Below are 15,199 nucleotides of genomic sequence, written 5' to 3' on the forward strand. Positions count from 1 at the left end.
GTACAGAGCAGACAGCAAGGAGTACAATTGCTGTCAATGAAAATATTATTTATCAATGGATAGAACATTTAACAAATTAAGTAATTAATAGTTAAACAATATATTAAATACTTTTTTTTATTCACTTCTCAGTAAATGAAGCCTTGCATTTATGTCTGTATTCAATACATGACATTATCTGATTTTCCCATTGTGAATCAAGGCTTGTTCTGTCTTAATATAGTATCAATTTAAAATAACTTCTTTACCTTCAATTGAACTATTCCAAATTTATGTTGATCTGAACTGGGGCATGATCAGGGAGGAATCAGCTGAGCTGTTATCTCTGTCATCATGGTTTAGTGCAGAAAACATGGAAGTTGGTCCTGGGATTTATTCAAGATTTGCAGTGCTTTGAGCTGCCAACAGAGTATTCAGTGCTGAAAGAGCTTTGCTTCTGTGAAAGGAAAAAAGGAATTGCTTCTGTGAAAATAAGGAACAATAAATTATTTATAAGTATTTATTCTTTGATAGCTGCTAATTTTTTTACTTTACCTTTTTGATTTTTTTGCTTATGTGACAATTCTCTTTCTGCCCGCTGTTCTAATGTGGCATCTGTTCTGTCTTTTGGGATCTATCTCTGTCCAGTGTGTGACATTTTGTGAAAATATGCTTTCCCATTGGTTTTTGTCTCTATAAAACATCTAGTTTAAATAATGTTCTTTGAAAAAAAAGCAAGGTGTTATGCATGCTATAGACTCCAGGAAACTCGGGAACTGGAGAGCCATTACTGAATCTTGAAAAAACATTCCTTACTGCAGAAACCACAGTATACTTTCTGGATTTGAGTCAAATTTATTTGTTTTTATCTTTTGGCTTTGTAGAAATCTTGTGGAAAGTCTGAGTGAAGTGTCAAAGATAAGAAAGCACCTTAGCTTGCTTCAGACTCATCTCCTTCTGTTTCCTATGATTTCTTACAGTGACTAATTGAGCTTATCTCAGCTCAGTTATTTTTTGCAGAGAGACCATCAATCTGCCCTGTAACTTTAGAGTCAAAAGCAACAGACCCTCAAACCCCAGCTGTGGTCTCTGGTGTGTGTGTAGAGTGGATCTGTAGTAATGGGAGCAGCTAGTACTGAGTGCCACTATCACAAAAAGCTGGTATTTTATAATTAACCACTTAATTGTCCTTTGGAAATATGCTTGATGCTACATAGAGGCACAAAAAGCTAGTTAAAGCCTCAACTGAGGCAATGTTTAAAATTTCAATACTGTGAGGAGGCTGTGCATCTTTTGCTAGAGGCTCAAGGCTTTTTTTCTTGAAAAAGAATGCAAGTTTTTATCTTCAGGATAGAAGAAATAATGAAAGTTTTAAGGCTAATGGTCTTTTGTCTAGAGGGAATATATTTTACTTCTGTCTTGTATAAACAACACTTATATTCCAGTTATATAATAACTGAAAATTTCTGACCAGAAGTGTTAATGCTTAGTAGTTTATCTCACTTTTGGACAAAGAAGGTAAGATACTGGAATAGAATTCCCTGAGTAGCAATAAACTTAAATTGTATCACATTTTATTTTGATGACACATTGTATTATTTCAGTTGCCTTTTCACCTTCCTAGTGGAGCAGTTGCCTTTGAAAGACAACCAAGAACCGTGATGGGTGATGTAATTCAGTCACTGGTTTAGATGAGCACTGGACAGAATGTGATTTAAATTATCAGTCATTTAGAAAACACTATTCTGCTGTGTCTTCTCTTTCTTAAAAAATCTGGATGCAGGGATAATTCCTAAGTTATTGGCTTGCTCTCAGGAGAGGCATGATTTTATGACAATCCATGCTGCTTGAAATTCTCTTTTACTTTCATGTTATGGAGCAAGGATAAGGTCAGGACTAGTGTTTTTTCCTATAGCAGTCTCCCACATCTTATTCCCAAATAGGAAACATCTCCTAAAGCATAAATGGGAAACAAGGATCACAGACAGCCACTGCACAGGACTACCATGATCCATTACTTCCACTCCACCACTTTTACCTGTTGCAAATAGGAGAATCTTAGCAATATGTATTTCTCTCTCCTGTGAAGGATTTACGTGCACTAGATCTGGTTCTCACAGGTATGTCTTTGGTAATGCTGACTCTCATGAAAGAGCACAAGTAGTCATTAAAGATTATGTATACTAGCTCTACCAATCCACATTCTCAAGGCATTCCTAAAATTGGTTAAGCTAGTAACAATAGATGTGCTCCTGCTGCTCAGAACCTGAAATTCCCTTCCCTTCCCTTCCCTTCCCTTCCCTTCCCTTCCCTTCCCTTCCCTTCCCTTCCCTTCCCTTCCCTTCCCTTCCCTTCCCTTCCCTTCCCTTCCCTTCCCTTCCCTTCCCTTCCCTTCCCTTCCCTTCCCTTCCCTTCCCTTCCCTTCCCTGTGGAAATCTGGGAATTCTATCTTTAGTACCATTAAGGATGCCTTCAGTAATACATTATTTATATCTCTTGCTTAACATTTTGCTTAATAAAATATAAGTCAGAAAGGAAGGCAGAGTATGACAAAACCAACTATTTGACAATAAATTCAGTCAGACTTAATTCTTCTCTTCATTCTGCCTTTTCTAGAGAAAACTTTGCTAACCAAGTACTGGGAGACAAACTAAATACTGAGGGGTATATTTCTTATTTCACTATCCTTTGCCATCCCATCATTAGTGATTTCCTTATCAAATAAAGGTAAAACCAAATTGGATATTTCCAGCATGTTAGCTGAACAACTTTAAAAAACAGTAGAGAAGGGGAAAAAAAGGGGGAAAAGTATTCCTCAAATGAGATCTTTATCTATGCTTGTTTGTTCAATTACTGAAGCATTTCACCATTGCCTGCAGCAGGTACAAACCATGTATGTATAATATGGTAAGCACACTTTAACTCCTCCAGACCAATTTTGATTCTTTCACTGCATGCCACAGGAAGTCATGAACAGTTGTTCCATTATCTTTGATTTCCAAAGACCTCTTAATTTTCAGAATAGTTATCAGTAAATTAATTCATATGTAATATATATATATATATATATATATATATATATATATATATATATATATATAATATGTGGAATATACTTATCATGAAGCATTCAGTAAACTTAGAGGAGAATATTTCATTTATATGTTCTGTTTACCAGCACAATCTAATCCTAACATTCCACCAAAACATGACTTACAAACTTCTATGGGATTGTTCCTGCTTGAACAAGAACTTGCTACATGAAGAACAATTTTCCAAGGAACAAATGATTGCAGATTTGTTCTATAAAGACAGTGGCATGAATATGAATATATGTAATATTTCTTGCTCTAGAATTCAAAGCAATCTATGCACCAGAAAAGATAATTATATCTTGAATCTAAAATCTGAGAACTGACAAAGATTGTAGAGAGCACTTTTTTTTTTTTGCTGTCATGTGGCAGGCTCTGAACTACAGAATCATTCAAGTTGGAAGGGACTTCCAGAGGTCACCTTATTCAGCTCCTGCTGCTTCTTCAGAAGCAAGGACAACTTACATCAACTTGCTCAGGGCCATGTCCTGTTGAGTTTTGAATATTTCCAAGGGTGGAGATAAAGCAACATCTCTTGACAAGTTGTTGCAGGGCAGCCTCACTGTGAATTTTTTGTTCCTAGCACCTAATCATAATTTCCCATGTTTCAACTAGTGTTTCTTCTCTTTTTTTTTGTTTTGGCAAGAAAGACATCTAAAATGAAAGTCAGTCTTTTTTCATGTCAGTTCCTTCAAATGTTAGTCTGCTACCTCTTGTTCTAGAGAAAATGTTGAACACAGGAGATATTTGGAATTCCCAAAGCTAGAAAGGAAAAGTTTCGAGGAAAAAAAGGAAACAAGGATGCTTTTAAATCCAACTCTGTATATTCAGAAATGAAATATACATTTTCTGTGAATAAAAGTCTTGAATTTTTTTTCAGTGTTTGGACAGAAAGACAAAATATTTAAAACGTTGAAGCATTCCTAAGGAATCCACAGGTATCACAAATGATAGCTCAGAATCAGACTGCATCAGGTACAGGCTTTGTTTTTTACCACAGCTGGCTGATTACTCAGCTTTGTCTGTCACAACCAACTGTCAGCTAAGAGAAAGGTCAGTGAAGATGGTTAACAGTATTTTGTTTTTTCCAAGTAAATTAAGGGTTAGTATGGTGTTTGGGGGTTTTTGTGTTTTATTTTGTTTTGTTCCTTTTTTCCAAAGAAGTAAAATCAAGTGCAATTATTTTTGTAGTTCCAGCAGAGGAGGCTGACAGAAAATGTACTTTATTTTTTCTATGTCTTATTAAAAAGTGGCTTCGATCCAGGTGACTCAACTGGTATATGAGTTTACAAATACACAAGGGCAAAAGGATCATCCAAGCCTAAAGATGCTGCAAAAAGTTATTTATTCTTGTCTGAGTAAAAATAATTACAGCCTTTCAGATTAGTAATTTATTCATGTTCATTCAAATACTTTAATAATGCAAATGTTTTAGTGACATGAATATATTTACCCATGCTTTAACAAAAGAGAAATAAATTACCTATCCTTTTCCAAACTCAGTATTAATAGTTGTAAAATTAAAAATTGCAGTACCTGACCTCCAGTCACCTATGTCTGGCAGAAATCAAGATTTAATCGGGCTTTTCTAATGACTCTGCACAACCTTAACTGTCCATTAGGTTTTTGTGCTGCAACACCAAGATGGCTGGGCACAATAAAACAAAGAATCTAAGTAAATGGATCCTCTGTGCTATTAACTTCTTTTAAGAAAAGAAATGGCCTTTGACAGAGTGGTTTGCAGGTTGAAAGGAGCACTGCTTACTAAATCTGCCCACCACAGGATCTAGAGGTGAAAGAATGACTATCTGAACATCATACACATAACAGGAAGTTACTTGTTGAGAATAAAAGGGCAGCTGCTGACAAACAAGAAAAACTATAAGCAGTTATTTTTGAGAGGGATGTAAGATTAATCTCTCATTGATGCATGCTGAGAAGCCTTCTTTTGCAAGATTTGAAGCTGAGCTGGAAATATATAAATCGTAAACCAAAGGGTCCCATACTGCATGCTGACTTTTTAGTGAGTTGCCACTGGCTTTGAGGATCATGGTGGATGTAGGTGGCTATAAGGGGCATATGCACTATAATAGAAGCCAGAAATGCTAAACTGGTCAATGGGATCTGATAATCCACAAAACTATTTGTTGACCTCCCAAGGCTTCTCAATCTTTTATGAATGTGTGGAAATGCCTGCTCCAAACCGCACTCTCCTAATGTCCATTAACAGGCTGTCTAGTCTAGCTGCAACTATCCTAAACATTACCTCATCATGTTTTCTGGGATATTTTCTATGGTTCTTCATGCTATTTGCATGCATGCTCTGTCTGCATTATCTGTTTCTCCATTTAAGATATTTGCCTTAGTTTGTAGGGTTCTCCCAGATTAAAAAAAGAGAAAGCTGAAGGGAAACTGGCAAAGCAGCACTCAGAAATGGCACTCACTGGTGCAAGGTATGGCTGAATTCCTGCCTAGGCTGCATTTTTGCCCTCCTGGAAAACTCTGGTGACAAAAGTGGCGTAGGGACTACAAATTCTCCACATTCAGCTTCTCTTTATTTCTTGTTCCTTTTTCTTTTATGTGGGAGCCACTCATCTGGCAGAAGGCTTTCAAGCAGAATTAACTTAAATACCTGCCTGAACTCCCCAATGCACCTTCCTGGAAAGGGCAAGGGGCAAAAGGCACTGGGTTTTCTCTGTTTAGCCTGTAGTGCAACCTCTACCTCAGAGAAACTAGATTTCCACAGTGAAAATTTTCCTTCTACAGATTGAAGACAAGTCTTGGGATACAGCTAGGAATTAGTTCTTTGTCCTGAGCTGTTAGTCAGAAGGCTGGAGTTTAGAATTCAAAATTCTCAGAAAAGCACTGCAGATTGGGGAATTGGCAAATCTAATTCTTCCTGCCTGTTAGGAAGAAAAAAGCTTTCAGCATCCTTACAGTGTGCAAAATTTCCCTCTTGAATGTAATGACTATGTCTCATATTGCTTTCAGTCTACTAGTAGGCTAAAATACCACTATAATAAGCCCAAGGCCTTAACACAAGGGAAAAATAGATGGATTCCAGCTGAGAGACTTAGATTTCTCAGATCATTACAGGACTAGCTATTTGCACTTGGCTAGCAAGTGCTAGGTTTTCCTTATATCTGTTTCAAGTCCTGTGAGTTTAATACTGCAGACTCACATTATATGTGACAGGCTCCAAACCATAAATTGATTGAAGCTTTTGTCTAACCAGGTATCTTCATCTATGTAGAGGTAGAAAGTGATACAGGTCTAACAGAAGAAGACTCTGAGTGCTGGTGATCACTCATTCATATGGAAGTGCTGTTGGCAGCTCTGCAGAAGAGGCAGCCTAGGCAAGGGTACCTGTAACTAATCCATCAGTCAGCTGGCAAAGCAGAACACAGGGTTGTTTGTCAAGATTTTTTTCAAGGGCTCAAGGCTTGTTGTTCTAGACAGGAAAAAAGACAGAAAAGAAATAAGATGTGGAAGAAAATTTCTACCTAAGTAAAACTTGGAGGATTTTGATCGGTTCCTTAACGAAACACCACAAGAAGCCAATAAAACCACCTTGGGCAGCAGAGGACAGTAGGAAGTTGAAACAGGGAAAGGCATGCAGGCATTTAGCCTTTCTGTTCATCTACTGTGAGTTCTTTTCCAAGTTCATGGTTCAAATTCAATGGGATGAGGTGTCTTGTTTGACATGGGAGTCTGGATTGAATTTGCAGACTGGTCAATACATATAACAGCACTTGCCAGTTGTTGTCAGCTGTTGTCAAGGCTTCAGTTATACAGCACATGCATCCCCACTGCCCCTCAGAGCATTTGACCCACTTGCCTTCTCAACCCCTTACTAGAGCCCAAACTAGCAGCACTCATACTTTCTCCACCAGAAAAAAAAAATACAGTGGGTTTTCAGGGCACTTGAAGTAGTGCTAAACATTGGAGAAATCAATAATCCAGAGACATGCCTTTATAACATGAATGGTGAGCTCAGCACCTTCTGTGGTCACACACCAAGGGCCAAGTGTGCCATGTACAGCATGCTGAAGGCCTAACCAAGTTCCTTTCCATCCCAAACCAATGGCAACAGCACAAATAGGAAGGATAATACAGCTTCTGGAGAATCTACCACATCTCTGTCTAATTTTTCCCCAAAACAGTGAGGCTCTTCATAGCTGCTACAGTGCAGTGCCAGTAGCATGTGTGGCACTAAAGCAATCAAGCTGCAACAAAAAATAGGAAAGAATCTCCTCTTTGCTCCTCCTCTGGAATATCTACACCTATATATTTAAGTTTTAGAATTGGCTCTTATGGAAAAATGAGAACCTGGAAATTTTGGATTTCTCCCATAATCCATATGACTGGAATACCTTCATCATCATACATCATACCTATGTTGGTCCTTCTGTTACTTCAGAACCAATCTATTTTTATTTATGCCTTTTATGAAAATATTAAAAAGTGGGGAAAATAATCAGTGAAAAACTCCTTCTCAGCTGCCTGAAAAAGGATTTAGCTGAGCAAACTTCAGCTTCTTTCTGGATTCTTTCTGCACTGTATAGGTGCAGATTAAATGCAAGCTGTTTCAAAACCTGACACTATGTACCAGGTATAACGGGTTGCATAATATGCTCTGTTTTCCTTACCTATTAAGTATAAACCACAGCTCAATGCAGTTAATATAGACTGAGATTCAAATTTTCCACAGAATTCTTAGTAAATTTATTTAAAAAAAAGGTCTACTTTTACTAAGATACTTCTTAGAGCCCCAAAGAAAATCCAAAGTATATCTGAACTGGTAATGGAAGACAATAATTTGCTCCTGGAGTATCAGTTCAAGTCCAGCCCAGACTGGTAGTAACCTGAAATTTTTATCTTCTTGAAGTTACCTTATTCCCTATAGACAAGTGTGTCCATTAGAAATATGCAACAGCTGGCACAGATCGGCTTCTTGCTGGCATTTGCAAGAGTGAGGTTGGGGTAAGAGTGTGGTTGGAATCTAAATTATTCCTCCCTCGAGGTGGTCTGGCCAACACAGATAGAGGCACTTTAATTTGAAAGGGAAACTTGAACTTGGGAGTTAATGGATGAATAAATGGAAGACTTCAGTCTACAGGACTGTCAGATTGGTAGTTTTCACAAACACTTAAATCAAATACCATATCTGAGGGGAAGAAATTAAGATGTAAATATCCAGGAGCCAGTGCCAAGACCAGTGAAATCAGAAAACAGATTTGCACTATTTTGCTTCTGTGCCTCAAAATATAAAGTATATCAAGATCTTATTGCCTGTAAAGATGGTTTGTCATGTTTTAAAAAAGGTACAAAGGACATAAAATATTTATCCTCTGATCTGCCCACAAAATAAATTTTTACAAAAGACACTTAAAAATGGTTTCTCTAAAAATTCAGATATTTATGTAGAGAGGGAATAATTGGACACTACTGTTGCCATTAACAGTAGTTTCTCTCTGCTATTCATGAGCACTTTCCTGAAAATTATAAGCAGCCCAGTCCTGTGTCTGGTGTGCATACTTACTGATGAATCATGCCAGTCAAATATAGAATGCTCTGAATGACCACTGGATGAGTCTGAAAAAAAAATATTGGACATTTCATAAGTTTACCCTGAATTATTTTAAAATTCAATAGCCAAGATATTTGTACCAATATAATTTAAACATTCATTGGACCTCCTGAGCTGGTAAAGAAACGAGTCTATTGCTTTCTGGGCTGGCTGTGCAGGGCAGAGCTGTCAGCTCCAGCAGGGTCACCTGCTAGCACAGGCTTCACTGACATCCAGGGCACTTCCTGGCTCAGGAAGGTGAGATGCATTGGTCTACACCGTGGACATGTAGTCTATATTCCTAACTGAATATGGAAAGCACCAGCTGTAAGGAAACATAAATTGTACAGTTGGTTTGGTTTTGCATATCAAATATGTGCAGCATATTATTCACAGATTCCGTTAATTAATCCTGATGAAATCATAATGAGAAAAACATTAACACTAATCGATTTGGATGAGATGGAATTTCAGACCTTCCTGACATGCTTATTTGTGGCACATACCATAATGAAAAACACCCAACCAGCTCTCCCCATGCAATGCAAGCATTAGCTTCCAAAATGGTAAAACAGAAGGTCAGCTTAAAAGTCTCATTTTCCACAATGAACAGCAATGCTTTAAATGACACAGAAGAGCATGCAAGTATTAGAGCTATTGTTTCCATAAAGCTATTCTGCTGGTGACTATTCACTTTGCCACATGATTCCTTTCCTAAGCAGCTTTCCAATTTAGGTTTCCATAGGCTACAGTTTGACAGAGAAGCTAGAAGAATTCATGCATGTATATTATGAAGTTTCATTATCCTTTTTTCTTTTATGAATAGCATTCCTTAGAGGATATGTTCTGTGGGTGCTCTGTGCCAAGGCAGCATTATTTTCGCTTCTTGACTAATGAGGGTTCACCACAGAGAAATAAATCACAGGGTTGTGCAAAGTTTTTTTGAAAGGCTCGACAGAAGGCGACTTTTGAAAGTAAGCAGTTGGACCTTCATGAAAGTCCCCCTGGCAAGCAGTATGAGCCAGCATGTTTCCTAGGCTGGTCCCAGGCTGGTCACTGATTGCCATGAAAGGCCTATGGGAGCTCACCAAAATTCCCTACTTGAAAGGCTTGTGAGTAGCTGCCCATGCCAAACACCAGGATTGTGCAAACAGAAATCATAATCCAGGGCAAAGTCAGGCCCATAAGACATTATCTCTCAGCCAAGTTGGAAAATATTGTGTGATTTCTCACTCAGAGTCTAATAATACTCATTCAATCAGTCCTTTCCATCAGTGTTGGGTACTGCTGAAGGTAACCTTTTATCTTCTCTCTCTCAAACAAGACCACCTATTTCTATTTAAAATGCAAGTGACAAAATCAAAATGTACCTCCAGCTTTTCATATCTGCATTTTGATTCTGTAATACCTTCAACTGACTAGGTAAAGTGGTGAGTGCATCAGAAGTTTTCAGCAGAAAATGTCAAAGATGTGGTTTCATTCTGCAGAGGTAAAACATTGCTTATTGCAGGGGGCTCTGCAGTCTTCTGGAAAGAAAAACAGCAGCAGAGTAACCTTGGAATAAAGTATCCATCTTTGACTACCCTGGAAGAGAGTCCTCTGGTGATTTGAAAAGGCTGTGAAAAAGTGTCCACTTTACACTTTCGTCAAGTATGCACAAGTGGGGGGCTTTTATCACAGTTTGTCTTTTGTTTTCTTGTATATTTGTACTCGTGGCTTGTGAAGGCCTAGAAATGAGTGTGTATCATGCCCAAAGTTTATATCCATCTGTCACCAGCACTAGAGGCTGCTGCATTTTAAATCACTTCAGCATACTGCTCGCAGTGACTCAGCCCTGACAGGGGTGTCCACCCTGAGGATGAGAAAATGATTCAGTATTCATTAGTCTAACTTAATGCAGTCTCTCCTCAGCAGGAGAACAGCCAATCATGTGCCTTATCTGTGCCTGCTTCTGTGATTTATCCACTGAGGAGTGACCTACAATCAAGAACTTTACTTAAAATCTTTTCACAGGCAGCTATCTGCCAGTCTGGAGATAAAGCTAAGCTAAACACCCATGCTAATTTCAGACTTTGCTTTTCCTTCAATCTGAGAGCTTTCCATAAAGTTTTTGAATAAAATAAGTCACACATACTGCTTATACATCTTCAAAAATCAGAGGTGTTCTGTTTCCTAAACTGATCTTGTGGGGCTTTTTTTTGTTTTGTTTTTTGGGGTTTTTTTTTAATATTGGAAGAATGACACTACTCTTAGTACATCATTCCAAAGATGTATGCTCCAACCTGTGCAGGATTTCAGGATGGTGTTGCAATGTAAAATGAAACCACATAACACCCCAAGCCTTATGAACTTTTTCATTTGTGAAGATGGAAAAACAGTCTGCTTGACTAAAGAACAGAGAAAGAGAGAGTGGGTCAAATTCCAGTACATTCTTCTCAAATAAACCTGAAGTTAAAACATTTGGAAACTCCCTGCATCATGAGGCAACCTAAAATGCTTTCCAAGGGTGTCTGATTTGATAACAAGATGCAAAGAAGGGGAATAGAATGACAGACCTGTCAGTCTACCTGTAAAAAGAAGTTTTCTTTCTCTTCCCTGTGCTGACTTTTCCTTGTCAAACTTGTGTTTGCAGGTGGAGGGGTAGAAGAGCAATAAGCTGTTTTTTATTTTTCTTTGCTTTGCTTTCAATACACTCCCAAATATGATTTTTTTTTCCTAGCTTAGGTTTTTTCCTAGCCTAGGTTAAGCTGCAGTTGTGGAAATAATATTTCCAACAAACATTCTGAATCTCAGTAGATTTTGCCCTGTAGCTTTACAGAGCCTTTAATTCAGTCAATATGTGACAGTTTCAGTTTAGAGAAGGCAGGATAGAATGCCTTGACCCACAGCAAAGGGGAAACAAGAAGGATCAGCCCTGAAGAAGACCCATTTTTAGAGGATTCTTTGGCCTTATGTAAATTTAAATTCAGAGAGAGGAAAAATTATTACATTTTTTTCTTGCCTCAGGGTGAAATGATTGGACTCCCAAGGAAGCTAGATAGATTTAGAAGATTCAGGTGCTTTTAAACACCTAGTCAATTTATAGATAGCAGTTTTTCATATAATCCCATGATTGAAGAATGAATGAATCTGACAGCCAGCACCTCAGTAAGGTAAGAAATCAGACTAATTTTTTTTTCCAATGTCAAGTCAGTGTCATTTTGGGAAATAACCCTATTTGGGATCAGTTTTCTGAGTTACTTATGGCTTCAAGAGAAAAAAGGTAGAGAAAGCAGCCCATAATTAATATAAGCATAAACTTGTTTTGATTTGTTTCAATATCTCTTCCTTCTGTCAATTCCAAGCACTATCAGATGGAGTTAGCATTAGCCATGAGATTAATTCTCATAATCTTTTTTTCTGCACATCATGTAAGTTATGAGATGTTTTTCAATATTTTTTTCTTAAATTTGGAGAAGTTTCTCCTGGCTCAAGAGTAATAGAGGAGTTTTGTTGTTGTTGTTTTGGCTTTGAGATTTCATTGGTGCATTACAGAATGAAGTAAACCCTACAGCACTGAAAGTTAATGATGGAATTGTATGTGCACTCTACCATTTCTCTTTTTTTTATTTTACTGAATTTCTACTGAGTGTCATACATTTGAAGTAATTTAGGGTGTTTCCTTGTACTAACAGAACTTATGATTAAAGTAGCTATTTTAATTTGTGTGTATGTGTATTTGTGTGTGTGTGTGCGTGTAAAGTAACTGTATTGTATCAGATAGCGAACTGGAAATTCCCAATGTCCCAAAGATGTCTTGAAACCCTGGTTTTGAAAAAACAGCTTTAAAAATCTTGCTTAGCAAGAGTTTACTTCTCTGTAAAAACAACAGATGATTTGTATGCACCTGAACGTTACCATTTTTAAGACTGCCAGACAAAGCCAGTAATAATGATTTGTATGTCTAGTATGTATTGGTATTTTTGAACCTTCTGCTTCTCAGATAAGCAGATGGGAAATGGATGATTGCTGTGAAGCTCTATGGAAGCATATGAAGCATAAAGAAACATAAATAAAGTGGTGTAAACCAATGTGTTTAGCTAGCCTCCAGTTTTAACTCCTGCAAGCACTACAGCAAAGAGATTGGTAACATATACTGATTAAGGCTCAAAGGCAAGAGTCAATCTGTAAACTCAGATGGACTATGTAGAACTGTGATTTTTATTTTACATTGAAAACATGTAATTGTCAGCAATTAAAGCCCTAGTAATATTTGAGTAATATTTGAGTCAAAATCACAAAGCTGAAAAACACCAAAGGGATCTTTTTGCATGTGGTTGTCCTTGTTTGTGTGTAAGTGCAAACAGTACCTTTTTATTTTTAAGGTTGGTCAAGAACTGAAACAAATGGGGTGCATCTTATGCTTATTTCACCTCAGTATGACAGAAAGCTATGGATATTTGATTTTGTAACCCATGAAGTAGCAGAAAATCATGTGGGAAATCATTTATGCAGTACCTTTCACAAATTCTTTCTATCACTTATGTCATGTGAAAGTTGCTCACAAAATACTGCAGAAAAATGCTGAAACTACTGGTACTGCAAGGCCAGTCTGGATCAAGAAAGAACAACCACATTTTTCCTGCTTTCCTTTCATAGTTTTGGAGATTTTTTTCTCCTTTACCTGGGATTTAGTGTTTTGTTTTGTTTTTTTAACCTGACAGAAACAAATCAGACTGTGCTACTTCTATCAATATGTGAGTACAGGAAAAAAGAATTTCAAGAAGAGTTTTCAAGTTCTCTCCAACTGACATTTACTTTTGTATGTGAAAAATAATTAAACTTTGGGCTATTTCCCACTTTAATTTTTTTCCTTTTCTTTTTTTCTTTTTTCCAGAGCTGGAAGTTAGTCAGGCTGTTATTTGAGTTTTTATGAACACTGTCTGTCACTGAACTTCACCTAATGTCCAGTCAAGTTACCAGAATATTTATGGATGCTCCCTCATATAATTTAACTTCGAGCCCCATATTTTATCCATCAAATGAAATTGTGTGCAATATTTCTCCTAAATTACTGCTAAGCCATTTAAGAAATTTGATTTTTGGTGGATTTAGTGCTTCTTTAGAAAAGGAGATAATCACTCTACAATCTATTGAGAATTAAAACACTGACTGATGTAACACATCTCCTCTCTTCTTGTGAATGCTCATATTTAAATCTAAGCAATTTCCTTGTCATATTTTACTGAATCTTTTCACTCATCATGTGACTTTCTATCTTGTCTGTCTGTATAAACTTTTGAGGTGGCCCACAATAACATGGAAGATCATGTAATTTTGGAATGCATTATAGAATCAATTTTCATGGCTACTAGTTTAGCAATATTCAACTCTTTGCTCTGAAGACTTTCATTCCTGCTGCTTAGGAGGATAAGGTTTGATTCAATGAGAGGGAGAAAATGTAAAGGGATTTTGTCATCTAAAAGCTGTGAAAAGTCGGCAGTCATGTGTCTGTATTCAAGTCAATATAAGAAGAATATGATGTTAAAATTTAAAAATAGTATTATGTCAAAAAATAATTTCTACAAAGATGTAGAAACAATGTTACTATAGCCACTTCTTTTCCTCATAAGAGGAAGACAAAGAGAAATATTACTTGAGTGAGATTCTTATTTTAAAATATTAAAATCTTATAATTATATATACATATAAAATTTAAATAATATTACATTAAAAAGAAAAACAGACAAAACCCTAAAAAACATATGCATTCAAGATAGATTGCGAATATATCCTGAGAGTCCTCTGATCTCTCTCCATGAGTGCTGATAGTAGCAACTGTTATCTTGACATCCATGAGAAATACTTTTCTCTGTGAAATCACATTGGCCCTACCTAGCTGCTTTCTGTAGCATATTCCTGTCTAAAGGGGGAAGGGAGAAAACCACAGGTGCACCATAACTGCAACTTTACCTTATGAAATATATTCTGCTTTCCCTATGGATGAACTGTTCCTTAGAGTAGAATGTTCTGGAATGTGCATTAAATTGCCGTTTGAAAAGGATCAGTTCATAGTATATTTAGCATTATTACAGTTTCCATAGATCTGTATATAAATATCAATAGCTATCAGTGGCTCTTAGATATTTGTAACTTCTTCATTGACTATTGATAAAAAAGTCTAATATTCAAAATTGGACAGATACTTGATAAGCTTTTCCATTTCCTTTTTGCAAGGGTTTAATTTCCTTTACTCATTTATTTTTGTGTATTTCAAAACTTTCAAGATCATAGATTCTCTTAAAGAGAGACTTCTCTTAAAAACAGATATGCAAAAACAAAGAAAATCACTTCAGCAAATTTTGCTTCAACCTGATGGAATACAAATGCACATTTTTTAAGACAAAACAAAAAAATTCTTTGCCAATAGGTATTCTATTTGGTATCTAAATGTTAAAAATTCATTTACAGCTGTAGCTCAGATTTACAAGAGCCCATCAGCAGCTGTTTGGTCTTCACAGGACAGGGGAATTTCAAAGTCACCTGATGCAACTTGACAAATTACCATGATATCATACAA

At 36.8% G+C, this 15,199-nt stretch overlaps 2 long non-coding RNA genes across 8 annotated transcripts in view; one reads left to right on the forward strand and one right to left on the reverse strand.

Annotated features, from left to right (window-relative positions):
- The window catches only part of LOC139588251 (uncharacterized), a 92,556-nt gene that overhangs the window by 57,908 nt on the left and 19,449 nt on the right, over positions 1 to 15,199 (forward strand). The window lies entirely within an intron of this gene.
- LOC139588252 (uncharacterized) overlaps positions 6,172 to 15,199 on the reverse strand; it is a 103,078-nt gene continuing 94,050 nt past the window's right edge. Inside the window, exons 2-3 of the long non-coding RNA XR_011678605.1 lie at positions 8,614 to 8,666; positions 6,172 to 6,522 (exon numbers count right to left, since the gene is read on the reverse strand). This is a non-coding gene — a long non-coding RNA (uncharacterized lncRNA). The remainder of the gene's footprint in view (positions 6,523 to 8,613; positions 8,667 to 15,199) is intronic.

This window comes from Agelaius tricolor, unplaced genomic scaffold, assembly GCF_023055355.1.
Source record: "Agelaius tricolor isolate 1412-34295 unplaced genomic scaffold, bAgeTri1.0.p SCAF_3, whole genome shotgun sequence".
Lineage (NCBI taxonomy): Eukaryota > Metazoa > Chordata > Aves > Passeriformes > Icteridae > Agelaius > Agelaius tricolor.